The sequence below is a fragment of the Copadichromis virginalis genome, linkage group LG5 (genome assembly GCF_057382275.1).
Source record: "Copadichromis virginalis isolate Kocher_CV1m ecotype Utaka linkage group LG5, C_Virginalis_male_GT1.1, whole genome shotgun sequence".
In the NCBI taxonomy this organism is placed as follows: Eukaryota; Metazoa; Chordata; class Actinopteri; order Cichliformes; family Cichlidae; genus Copadichromis; species Copadichromis virginalis.
This window is the reverse complement of record NC_140622.1, coordinates 15,283,598-15,297,559: the sequence shown is the minus strand read 5'-3', so window position 1 is coordinate 15,297,559 and position 13,962 is coordinate 15,283,598.

Genomic DNA, 13,962 nt, shown 5'->3' with positions numbered 1-13,962 from the left:
ATGTCTCATCTGTCTTCAAAATTGATCTGGACTTGCAGCCTGTGCAGGGAGGACATACATTCATTGATTAGCTGTCTGTGCGCTCCCCGGATCAATATTATTTGTCAGTGTTCTTTCTACAATCATATTGTTTGGCTGTGCCTATCTTTTCATAGACTGAACAATAATTTATGTAAGATCTTTAGGAGCTTTAGGACCATCTGAGAGATTTCTGGGAGAAAGGTTGGAAAAGGATTAGAAGTGGAGATGCTTGTATGCAGAAGAAATACCAGTTTAATGAATTATCTTAAGACTTAGTTCAGTGTATGGAAACATACCTTTTAAGGTTTCCAAAAGCTGTGTGTTTATATATTTTTAAAGATACTTAAATGTTGTTGTTCACTGTATTTTAATGTGTTAAAAACAAAAGGAAAAAGATTTAAATAAAACAAGCTCTCTTAAGAGCTTTTAATCAAGTTTCTTCCGACAGTAAAAACGAACCTAGACGTGAAGACTGTTTAGGCCATGTGCTGCTGCGGTTGTCCAGAAGGGTGCAGTGTAGCTTCACTGATGATACCTTTTGCTGACATGTCAGTGGACCATGGTCCAGATGTTGCACCTATACACACGCACACACACACACACACACACAAGCGTTTGCACACATGAGCAGACGTGCGCGCACACATACAACGAGAAGGACACAAAACTGGCAGAGCCCTCCCCCTCTTCCTTCTCCACCTGTGAGCCCACCTGTGTGTCCATCTGCAGAGGAGAGACGCCAGTTGTTCTGGTTAGGAGCCAGTGTGTCTCAAGTACCTTCCCATATCCTCTATAAGACTTCAGTGTGTCTGCTCTCTGTCCTACGCAGCAAAGCGCATACTATTCATTATAGATTGCGCTCTGTGTATTAAATCAAAAACATCTCTCTCACAGAAAAACCTAATACTTATAAAATGTTAGACATTCCTTGGCTTATTACATCCAGTTGTTGAGAAAATCTGGCAAAAAGGACATTACATGAAATACAATTAAGTTGGAAAATTGTCTTTTCCCCCAGAAATGTTTGCATATATTGTTGAAATGTTATTATTCGACTTACTGTTAATTAACCACTACAAAAAAAAGTAATTAATGAATCGTATGTTTTATACATTTCTAAATAAGGTCACTCATTCACAAAAATAATTTTAAGTGAACGTACTTTGTCTGAATTATTGTCAGATCACCCATAGTAACCGAACTGTGGAGGTGACAGTGACAAATAAGCCTCACTTTTATTAAAAAAGCGTTCTGGCTCCTTGGAGCTAAATGTGGAATGAGCATTTATCGTAGATGACCACAGGGGAAATAAAACCTCATGGCCATCTCTTGTGTGAAGTGAGAATCTTTGTCCTTAACCCAAGATTTTCTCTCTGTAACTAGAATGACCTCGCATCTGGTGTTGCCACGGCTTGTCTGACAGGAATATGTCTGTCCTCGCTAGGTAACAAATGAACCCAACACCCCAGAGACTGGTCTCGCATCTGTTTATCTTTTTCACCTGTCTGTTCGATGCACTGCATCAGGCTGACACTCCTCTGCAGCCTTTGTCGATTTCAGAGCATGCCTCTGGCATTACAGGGACATAGTCAGTGCTGATAGCAAGATTTGTCAGCTTGAGGGTTGATGTGATAGTAGAGCACAGTGTGCAAGACCAATTATGTATTGAATAACTTTAATAAGTTAATATACTTCATGGCACTTCCTTTTTTTCTGCTTTCTTTGGGATTTGTGTTACGCACTGAATCAATAGCTGATAGACGAATAACCATTGATCATATAAAACAAACAACTGACAACACCTTTAGCTTCACAGTACTGATAAATAGCATTTTAGCAGTGTTCTGAAAAATACATTAAGCTCTTAATGGAATATTCCTATGTTTTAGTATACTGTAATAAATTATTGTGTAATATCTGTAAGAAAATAGTGACAGAATTGTCTAATTAAGGAGTTAGGTGAAGACAGCCGACAGGGCACCTCCTCTGTGCCTCGGTGGGGGTAAGAGGTGGAATGAATTGTCTAGCATGGCAGAACGTATGCGTTATTGAAACACTGAGTTGCCGCTGCAGCCTTGCACAAGTTTGTTTGATTGATACTGTTTTAGCACACTTATGTCCCCTCACGCTCATGGGCTTCACCTGAGAAGAAACCAGGGGAGTGGGAAAGGTGCTTAGGTGGCTCATCTAGGTTTTGGAGGAAAATTGGTACCATCCATCAAATAGTGCATTTAACAAATGCTAACGCAGGCCTGACCAGCAAAGGATTCATATATGAGGCAGCGAACTGGGAAACATGTGAGGTGCAGGCACTGCTGAGGGTCTATCAATCAGCCAGTCAGCTCCTTTATTTAACAAGCAAGGGCCATAGACCCCAAGGGCCACACTCCATATTCTGGCTGGTTGGGCATGCAGTCTTCTCCTGTAAAAGGAAGAAAAAAGGGGAACAGAGGGATGAAGGGAGGAAGGAAAGAGGTACATGAAGGGATTGGGGTTGGGGGGGAGAGAGAGAGGGAGAGGGTGATGGAGGTGCAGAAGGGTTTGGCCTGTGTCCCCTGGTGTGCCGGTGCGCTTCATCTTCTCAGTGCAAGGGGCTGGAACTGCTGCTTGATGGGATTTTCAGCCCTGTGGCCTCCGCTGTCCCAGCATCCATCTGGAGGGCTGCCGTGTGCACAGCAGAGAGCCAGCCACTCAGCGACACAGCCATAAAGAACAACCCGTAGGCCAGCCAATGCCACTGATCTGAGGCTCGCAGCTCTGTTCAGCGGACAGGCCAACACTCAGTGGCACACATTCCTGTCAGAGACACAGGCTGATCCCTAAGCTACTGTGTGCTCAGTGGAACCGAAGACATGCTCTGAGAGGCAGCCCACATCCAACCACCGGCTCCTTCAAAGCTTAGAAAATTAGAATTGAAGAAGGACTTCAGTATTCAGCATCCCTAATGGTGTGGAGAGGACTATCTCCCTCTCTCTCATTTTATCTTTCTCTGTCACTGAAATAGGGTATATACAGTGCGCTATGCTATTGCTATGTGCACCTTTTGATTTTCTTTTTCTGTTTTAGTTTCTGTTCAAACAGTGGAAGTTTTAGCGGCACCTCGCAGGCTGCAAATGCATGCGTACCGGTCACGCGGATTACTGATTTGAATAAGCTTGGCAAGAGGCTGGCTACAGCAAAATTTTGTCTAAAGACAGTGCTTCCTTTGCATATGACACTGAATCCATTTCTACACAATAGTTCAGTTTAACACCACACTGCACAGCACCCAGGACAATAATATCAGCAATATATAATTGAAAATCAACACCAAATATGCAGACAATCATTACTGCCTCTCATTATTGGATCCAATTTATGTATGCCCCAGGGAACAGAGTTGCAAATATTGCTTTGGTACTGTGGAGAGCTGGGTTACTGTATACACCACACTATGTGTTGAACATGCATTCAAGATTGAATGTGATACACCTGATAGTATGGTGTGGAAAACTTTGAATTGAAAATGTTTTGTTTCTTCTCAGGGCTGCGCGGCATCATTAGCATATTCTCTCTCCTCCCTACGACTGTAAATTCACTGAATGCAGCCCTGTGGTGGATAAGGTGGGCAGACGGCAGACTGTATAAATAAACAGAGTCTGTCTGAGGGCAGCACTGTGGCCCCCACCTGCCCACCATCAATCAATATTACAGCGGCCACTGGCAGCCCAATCGCCCTTTTATAGGCCTGTGAAATGATCAAACATCTGCTCATAACCATGCTTCATATATGGATGGATCATGCATACAATATCAAATCCTAAAACAGCATGTAACAATGACAGTACAGTAGATATATCCAAAACTATGTAGAGTAAGGGGGTGTGGGGTGAACGGCCCTGAGATTGATGTCATCAATTACTGCATCACTGGGCTTTTTGAAGTCTTCCCAAATTCAGAGAATGAATAAAGTCTTGCTTTTTCTCTGCAAACACATCTCAATGTTTACCGTTTAAAAGTCAACCGTATTGATGGAAGCTCAGTGCACATGATAAAAGTTAAAGCCAGTAACTAGTTTGGCAGCTGAAGTAGACAAAGGTTGCTGGAGCCTGGTCCACGGAGACGAGGAATGAATCCAAGTGGTCCAAGGTTAATGGTGGCTTGGAACAAAATGGATTCAGTGCCAGGGGCGTGCTGACAGGTGATTTGACATGAATGAAGGTGGGCCATCAATCTCCTGTTGGCCCTGCTGACCCTCCCCCGCCCAGCCATAGCAGCTAGGGGGCGCCAGGTGTCATGGTGCCCTGACCTGTACAGGTCTCCAGATAGCCCACCTGCTGTCTGCCTAAAGCTCCCCCTACGGCTCGAAGAGACTCCCATCACTTCAAGCCTGGCTGGCATAATGAAACTGTGATTGGAAAATAGTGAACTGTGACAGGCATTAGTAGACTCAAAGTCTTCTAGCCAAATTCAAACCCCTCTCTCCAGGTTTCCTTTTACAGCCCTCTCTCCTCTTGAATCGGCGTGACAGTTTAATGGTGCAAAAATGATAATCTGCCAGCCTGTCTTTAATATGCTTTTATACTCTCCTTGGCCATTGTCTCGTGTAGACTCACTCAGCCTGAGGAGAAATATCAGGTAAACTGTGCCGAGACTCGTAGCCTGAGTGTCAGTACATGCATGTGTGTACATGCACTCCCCCCACTAAGACGTCCGCCCCAGGTGGATTCAGCTCCGCGCTTAAACCTGGCATAAATTCTCTGTCACAAATCCCTGGGGCAGCCGGGCTTGCAGGCACAAAAGCAAATATTTCCGTTCCTGATCATGGCCGATCCCTTTTAACAGCCACACCCACTGACCACCCTTCTCCCCACCCTCCTTTGAACCTACCCTAGCACCGCCAACCAGCCATTTGTCACAAAGTAATTATAGAATTATCGATTGGCAAGCAATTAACACCTTTCTTCTCTTACTCCACCCTCCTCCATGCCCACCCCACCCCTCCTTCCACCCCATCCTTTAATTTGAACTTGTAAAAAAAAAAAAAAAAAAAAAAAAAAAGAAGTGGGGAAAAAGCCGTCGGAGTAATGCATTTAATCCTGCTGGCATTTCCTCGTTCTCCTCAAATTAATAGGGTGACGGGGACAAAAAGGCTTTTCGCCTTCTTCCCCTGTTTCCCATGCTATTTTCTCTCCTCATCTTGCTTGCTGATCTATCTTTAACAGACAGGGAGCTGCTCAGAGTACAGCCAAACACTCCATTCAACTTGGCGTGATGCATATGCCATTAAACCTTATTTCGGAAAGAACACTTTACATGCTTCATTATAACCACGCAGCTCCTGATATTATGGCAATGTGAGTGGTGTTGAACTCTAAAAGGGTAAAAATACCTGCGCTGACTGTTCTCTTTATATTTAGCAACCTTTGCAGCTAACTCATGTTACTGTCCTGTTTTCTGGCTGCCACTGGTAGTACTGGACCAGATGGATGTGCAAGCAGAACAGTGTTACTGCAGTTTGGCTAAAAGGTGTCTGAGTCAGGATGGATGTCATGGAACATCACCGTATGTAACATATGGATAGGGAGTTGATTCCCCTTCTGGCAACTTTGATAAGACATTTCTTTCTAAAGCAAGAAATGTCTTTTTCTCCTCTGTGCATCTCTTAGTTTCCTGGCATTTATAATATACTTGTCATATTCACTAAAGGGATTTAATGTCATTTGTTTTACATTTAATGTCTTCTCACTCCATTACTAGCATTCAGTTGCATCTAAAATGGAGCATAATCTGTAGTCTTAAACTGTGGATCAGGCCCAAAGTGGGTCACAGCTCTACTTTTAGTGTGTTCCCACAAAGTAAAAGTACCAATAAATATTAATGAGTCTGTATCGTAGGATGGGAGACTAAATTTCTAATTTGGGGTTCTGCACTAAAAAAGAAACCCCTGAGTTACGTGATTTAATTTTCCTCTGCCTTCCCAAGTCGAGGGGTGGGTGTGGGGTTGGAGGGGTGTGACACTACATCTAAATTGCAATTGGTGTCATCACGCTAGAGTGTTTTTTTTTCTTCTGTGGGGCAGAAGGGGTAGCGCCGCTGTTCTCACCGATCACACAAGCGATAACATTATTATTTATATGGATCAGAAAACCTTAATAATGTAGCTAATTTTTTCACTATGGAAAAAGGTGAACTGAAAAAGGAGGAAAAGTATGATCAGATTTGATTTATATGGATTATGCTTGGTGATTTACAGAGTTATAATAAAAACCATTTGGGTTAACATTGTAATAGTCTGAATTTAAGCACTCAAGTGTACAATAAAATAAATATTTAAAACAATACTTGCAAATGCAACACACTCAATTTCACCCAAGAATCTCACTTCCTCCCACCAAATGCCGATAACATAATGTGAATGGCATTAATTTCACAGCAATTTAGGAACAATTTGAAGGCATTTAGGGAGCTTTCTCTTTCATGCTCTAGTGTTGATCAATATTTCCCCTCAGGATGTTATTCAAACACATACAGCAATATTCCCCACTGAAAAACACTGTGATATTGACCTGTTTTTCCTTCCCTGCAGCCCTTTTTATTTTCTCAAAGAAGGGCTAGCCCAGGAGACAGACATTGTTGTGGTCCTCTGCTCTGTGAAGATGTTTTAGCTTTTATGGCTCCAACATCGTGGCTCTCTGTCGCACTTTCTTCAAAGTGGGCTCTGGAATACATTCACTATGCTTGACATTTGAGATCGTTTTGAGAGAAAACTACTATCTGAGATTTTTCGAGCTACATCTATTTAGAAATGACATTTTCAACATTACATCCTGTTTTCACATTCACGACTACACAATTAATGCATTGGAGGTATTTAAAATTAAACCAATACAGGCTTACCTAAAGCCATTTAATAACTTATGTATCACATTCTAATACTAGAATTAACGTTTCAGTTACCACATTCAACCTTGGCTCAATCTGTACTTTTGTGCATGTTATTTTAGCTTAAATAAAGTTGCACTCATACATGACTCTATCTATCTATGAAATTATATATTTGAAATTATGTATGGGTATGGGTATAGGGCAGTAGCTAACACTATTAAGCTTGGTTAGCAATCTGCATTCAGAAGCTGTATGGTTGCAACACATGGACACATAAGTGCGAAGTAATGGACTAATAAAAAACTAAAATTTGACTCACCAAAACAAAAAACAAACTTCTTGAAAGGTCTGTAGCACACAGCATACCATACTATTAGTTAGATAAGCAATTAAAGTGCTCCAAAAAATACCAAAAACACAAACACCAATGGCCTGCAGCTGCCTATGTTAGGACACCTGTCAGTCAACCACATCCCTAACTGAGGTATCAGGTGGATGAGTTATCTTTTGATATGATGTAAAATATCTCTGTGTATGTGTTTGCAAACTCTTCTAACACATCACGAGCTAATCAACCAAAATTGTCATAGAGGTACATATCAGGCTTGATTGTATCAATCAATATATGATCTTATGATGACATTGTGTATCCAAGCAAACACCTGTGATCAGGCTGAAATGAGCCAGTTGTAGTGTTTTTCACCTACAGCACCTTAGAAAAACAATTTTATTTCTTCCGTAATAATGTCTTATCTATATCCACAAAGGTTGATTTATGCATGTCGGCTAGCAACTACCTAACAATAAAGATCAGAAACAGGACAATACTGTTGTTATGAGGGCAGAAACTATCCATAGAGGTCAATATTGTTGCAAAGCTGGCCATTTAATATGGGAATCTATGGGAACTGACTTCGCTTTTGAGCCAGTCTCTAGTGGCACCTAGGGGAGCTGCAGTTTTTGGCACTTTAGCGTTAGCTTAATTTTCCGCTTTGGAGGTTGCTCCTTTGGGTGTTAAAAGTACTTAACTACTTTAAAACTACTGTTTTTGTTTAATCTCACCACTGTCTTTAATCTGATTCCAACCAAAAAAGCTATTGCTGTTTACAGTGGAGTATTTAGGTACAAACTCTCTGTTTTTCTGAAAGGGTTTATTCACTTTAAAGTAATGCTTTTTCTTTGTCTGCTCTATTCTGCCCTTACAGCTCACTACAGTGCCCCACTGAGGCCAAAAAGAAGTATTGCAATAAAGTGGCATGAAACAATCATTACAATGACAGATGAATACTACCAGCGAATAGGTTGTAAAATAACTTCACACACAAGATGAGATTATTTAAAAAGACACATACCCAAACTGAAAGTTCACAAGACTTGCATTGTATTAATAGTGCAATTTATTGAAATAATCAGTACTGGCGATGGTGATGATCTGGCACATGGGAGGAACAAGACGAAGGTTGCAAGTAGAGTGACACACGAACACATGCTGGAAAAGGTGCACAACATCCGGGATTACAAAATACAACAAAATCAAATATATTTGTACACACACACACACACACACACACACACACACACACACACACACACACACACACACACACACACACACAAAACATATTATGGATTGTACATTAACATAAAACTTGTTGGAACCATACTGAATTTCACCAGAGAAACACACATACATGAAGAGAGAGAGGGTATGCAAACAGCTACCAAACAGCCATCATTATCCGCCATACAATGAGAACAGGACAAATCAAGAATTGACAATGACTAATTACAGTTTTTTACAGCCGCTAGGACACATTTCTCAATACTTAGGTCACTTTTGCAAAACTCTTCACACAATTCTCCTAACTGACCCTCACCTTGGCAAAGCAGTTCATTTCACATTCAAAATGCACTACAACTACCAAAACACTTTATTCAGGTCTCAAATAAACTCATTCTTCCAGAACACTAGCAAAGGTTGACAGCCGACAAACACACTTTGTCACCCACAAAACAATGACCTAAAAAACACTAACAACATGTAGCATTACACAGTGTTTTCTTGTGTAAAACAAGGACACATCTCTGTTTATAATTTCAATATATGTTACTGGAATGAATCAGACATCATGCAGAATTCGTTAATATTTGTTTATGTATTTTTATTTTTTTGCACTAAGTAATCCCAAAATACAAGAATTTGTATACACATCATCCACTGATACACATACAATAGTAATGCTATTCTACTCGGTCTTCTCCATTTGGCCACAGGTTCTCATCCACATCACATCTTATGTCATCTAGGGCAATACACCTAGGAAAGAATCTTCTGGCATGCCAGAATTGAAGGAGTTGAAAAATTGAAGGAGTAACACCTGTGTAGATGTTCATCTACAATGAGAATAAGCTGTGGCTGGTTAAACTGCATTTTTAGATTTAAAATATGTATCAATAAAATATTGCTGTTGGATTTTGCTGTCTTTTCAAGTTTTGCATTGTGTTATTGTTTTGGCCATAAGTTTAACAGTTTTGAAAACAGTATGTAAGTACATGCAAAATGTCCTGTACGTACAAAGATTTATGGCAGTTTTTGTGTCTGAGTGAGAAAATAATTCATGAAATTTGAGAGATGTAGTCATTGAATGCATTTTGTGCCAAAACAATGATAACTGATCCTCAGTTTAGCCCACATAGACTTCTGTTGTGCTCACTGTGTGAGGAGTTCTGCAAAAGTGACGTAAGTATTGAGAAATGTGTCCTAGCGTCTGTAAAAAACTGTAATATTGTGCTGAACACATGCACTTTTCTACTCTGTAATATTCTTGTCAATTTTCTTGATATTTATTTATAATCGCCTCTGTTAATCCTTAATATTTATAACTGAGTGATCTGTATATATTAGTGCTATTTCTTAAATGTGTAAAATCTGTAACATGATGTATTGTTTGGAGTTTAGTCTGTTACTGTTACTATTTTTACCATTTCAGCAACTGTAACCCAAATAATTTTCTTAGGGATTAATAAAGTATTCTGATTCTGATTGTTTCAGGATGACCTGCCATTATCCAATGACACGTCCGCTTACCTGTATATTTTGCTCATTTCTCCTCCTCTTCTTTTCTATTTTTTCTAAACTGAGCACCTGATGGCTTTGAACTTTTCTTGTCCATCTTCCATTGGTTTTAATTTTGCACTCCAGTATGAACACCCGTCCCCCAACCCGAGGATCACCACAAGATAACCTAATAGACCTACACCTTAGTTCACAGATATGCTTTGTCTAGGGTTTATTTCTGGGATTTCGCACAACCCAGGGTTCAAATCATGAATACATAATAATACATAATGGGCTTGGATTTACAACATTATGAATGAAATGTGCTCTATTTGGAAGCAGCCGCCCCCCTGCCCTGTCGACAGGTTGTGTGTGAGACTTTAAATAATCAAACTGTAAATTATAAATTTTAAATTGTTATTGATCCTTTACCCCCAGTCCTAAAGTCTATATTTATTTTCTTACTCTTCTTATATTTATTGTTTGTTTTCTTGCACTGCTGTAACTGGAGCCACGTTGTCTCGTGTCTCTATATACTGGACTGTATGTAGCGGAGATGACAATAAAGTTTACTTTGACTTCAGCAGCAAGCAGTAGTGATGTGCGATACCACTGATTTCCTTTCCGATCCAATACCAAGTAAAATTCAGGGTGGTATCAACGATACTGATCCGATACCGATACTTTGTACAAAAACTTATTTTATTTACTGTATCTCAAATTTAAGTGCCATAATGATTAAAGGACAACAGATTACTTGTTCTTATCACTTAATAATGCAGAGTTCATCATATAGAAATAAAAAAACTGAAGTTGTGCGCTATTTGAACACCTTGCTTGCCTGCAGCACTAAAGGACTCCATGAGAGACGTCTGTCTCGCCCTAGCAGCACCTGTCCCTCTCCTCCTCTTCAGTTCGCCTCAACATAGGCTTTTCGTATTCTGTGATATGATTGACTCTGAGGTGTTTGACAAGGTTAGTGGTGTTGCCACAACACCTCACTTTTTTGCCACATGTATCGCAAACCAGCTCAGCTGTTTGTGGAGGTAAAATACATGACTCCAATTACGCTCAGCCATTGTTGTGAGTGCGCATGCCAAGGGGCTGCAGACATTTATGCAGCCGTATTTCGCACATTACTATGAAAGGCGGAAGAGGAAGTAGTTCCTTCGAATGTAGACAATCTGAATGATATGGTTACTTTCCACTGTGTTCATGTTAATGGTAAACTACAAATTTACCCTAAATTACTAAAATATCTATATTTTAATGTGAGAATCGATTCTAAAACATAAATGACTGGTATCGGAGGAATCGATATTTCAGGATCGATCCGCACATCACTAGCAAGCAGGCGCACTGAGGGCTCTCGCGCTCACTTTTCGCGTATAGAATTTCGAAAAAACATCGGTGCTAATTATTAGTCTGTATCATAATGTCTGGTGTTTTCGTGTTTGTTGGTTTGTTTTAATTTTGTTTTATTTTGTGAGTTGGTTATTAGACGCCCTCTCCTCCCTGTGCAGCAAGCGGCAGGCGCACCTCGCAAACGGAGGGCGCCCTTACTCCCAGCAAATGGGCGATAGAAAACCAATCGGTGCCTACGACATTCCCGATATGCGCTGGCATGATGTCGGGGCAGCATGAGTAATTTATTTATTTATTTTTTGCCGATGCCCGTGATGCCGCCCCGGGCAACCGCCCGTGTCGCCCGTATCTAAAACCGATGTTATGACACAATGCCCACATTGAAAAATGTGTAGATTTGAAAACGACGATGGCTTTAAATCATAACCTTTAACTGTAATCTATTAGCGCTGCAGACTTCCTGCTGATATGGAGGCAATCCATGGCCTAGTCATACACCAAGTAAGAGATAGACTATTAAATGAAAGAAAATGTATTGATTTTTGTTGTTAGTATTCAATTTAACAGAAAAGTTCCCTTTTTCAGTATTGAATTGAATTGAATGAATGCTTTAATGGCCATATGCAGGTTGCCCCGCAGAGGAATAGGACCCCCCGACTTGCACACACAACAAAGACATCACATGGGAATACAGTCGGAGATCGGCAACGTTACAGAGAAAACACTGAAAAAGTACACAACAATGGGAAAAGTAACCATATATAAAAAATAGCATATTATCCAGGACAGTGTTTCCCAACCACTGTGCCACGGCACATAGGTGTGCCGTGAGAAATGATCAGGTGTGCCGTTGAAGCTTATCTGGTTCGGCGTAACGGGCAGATTAATTACATGCTCTTCCACTAGAGGGCAGTACAACTGCCTGCTCTAATTAAATGGGCCAGTAAAACTGCCAGTAAAACAGAAGAAGTCCAAGAAGAAATTACATAATGGCCATGCTGTGGGTGAGACAATGCAGCGATAAATATTTGATAGAGAAATAGATAAGTATTAAAAATAAATAAATAAAAAGTTGTCAATCTGACCTGGGTCATGGAGAAAATTCCGACCCAGATGAGCAGTAGTCCGAAGAAAGCAAAAATGGCTCCAAAAGGTTGGGAAATACTGATCTAGAAATTATTGTTAATTCCTGTCCCTTCTTTCTTTATTTCTTACAGTGTAAACCCAGTGAACAGCACTAAAGCGTTTCTTAGATTTTATTTTTATTTTTTTTACTGCAGCATTCCTTTGTAATGTGAAAAAAAGTGAGACATTTTGTTTAAATAGCACTTTCTCTTAAAAAAACACATCTCATCTATTGAATGTGCACTTAAATCTCTTTACACTGAAAGTCAGGGGAACAATCTGGAGGTGGTTTTTAATGGGTTATTAGGCAGTAGTTTTACTAGCACGGCTGGTGCGAGTCTGACACCTCTGATTTCGAGTCCACCATTATGGGTGGGTATGACTAAAAAACAAAACAACCTTTGTTATTTACTAAAAGTTAATAAAAGCTATTTGCAGACTAATTTTCGGCAAACTGATGCTGAATCTGTAACAAAATAATGTTTAGCACATCAGGTATACATGATACGATTACACCACAAAATCAGAAGCACCTTTTGAATTACAAAAGTATTAAAAATCAACAGATTAGCTAATACTGTCTAGTTAATGTTTGCTAATAAGATTAAACTTTGGACTGTTATTTCTTTGAATCTATATATACTGATTTTTCAGAGGTTATCTTCTGGTGCTGCTTTTTTCACAGTATTACATCCTGCTATTCATCATTAACCTTTAATTAATACTATTGTGACTACAGTGCCCTGTAGTCAATAAAAGCTGCAGTATCTTAATAAATGGCATTTCTGGTTGGAATGACTCCCATCCACTCGTATTTACAGTCTCCCTTTAACATCGCTGCTAGTATAAGAAATCTCTATAAGACATTACTTGCACAGCTATTAGCTGAGGTTTGAGGCCAGAGACGCAACAACTTTTCACATTGCTTTTAGGTTTTTTTTGTGTAATGAACATGCAGTGAATTCTGCATTTGTACACTAACCATGTATCACCTATCCTCTTTATGTTGGTGTAATGACCTACTGAGGTATTTTTTGTGAAATTGTTTAATGAGGGTCACACGGGGGGGTCAAGTGAGAAACACTGGATGGATAATACAGTTGTGGTAATGTTGGGTGTAAATGGGGGCTAACTTGGCATACAGAACAGAGGATCGCAGAGCTGGTCGTGTTCCCAGTCGGGCCAGGACCTGTGAGCACAAGGTGGACACCCCTCATCAGCTCCTATCCCCACCCTTACACTTTCCTTCCAGGCTCTCATTTTCCACATGATTAGCTTGCCACCTGTCCTCCGGCTGGCCCTTGGTCTCTGGGCCGTCCGCATCACGACACCATTTAGCACTGGCAAGATTTTCACAGAGACATGCTTCAACACTTCATCCTGCTTCTGATGGTAAGAAGGCCTACATGTTCATGTGCGTGGATAGAAGTACACCGATTATATAGACAGACCTGCTTAAAATTTACAATCAAATTTTCACCACACATTTCCTTTACATGTTATTTATATTTTATCTCGTGTCAGAG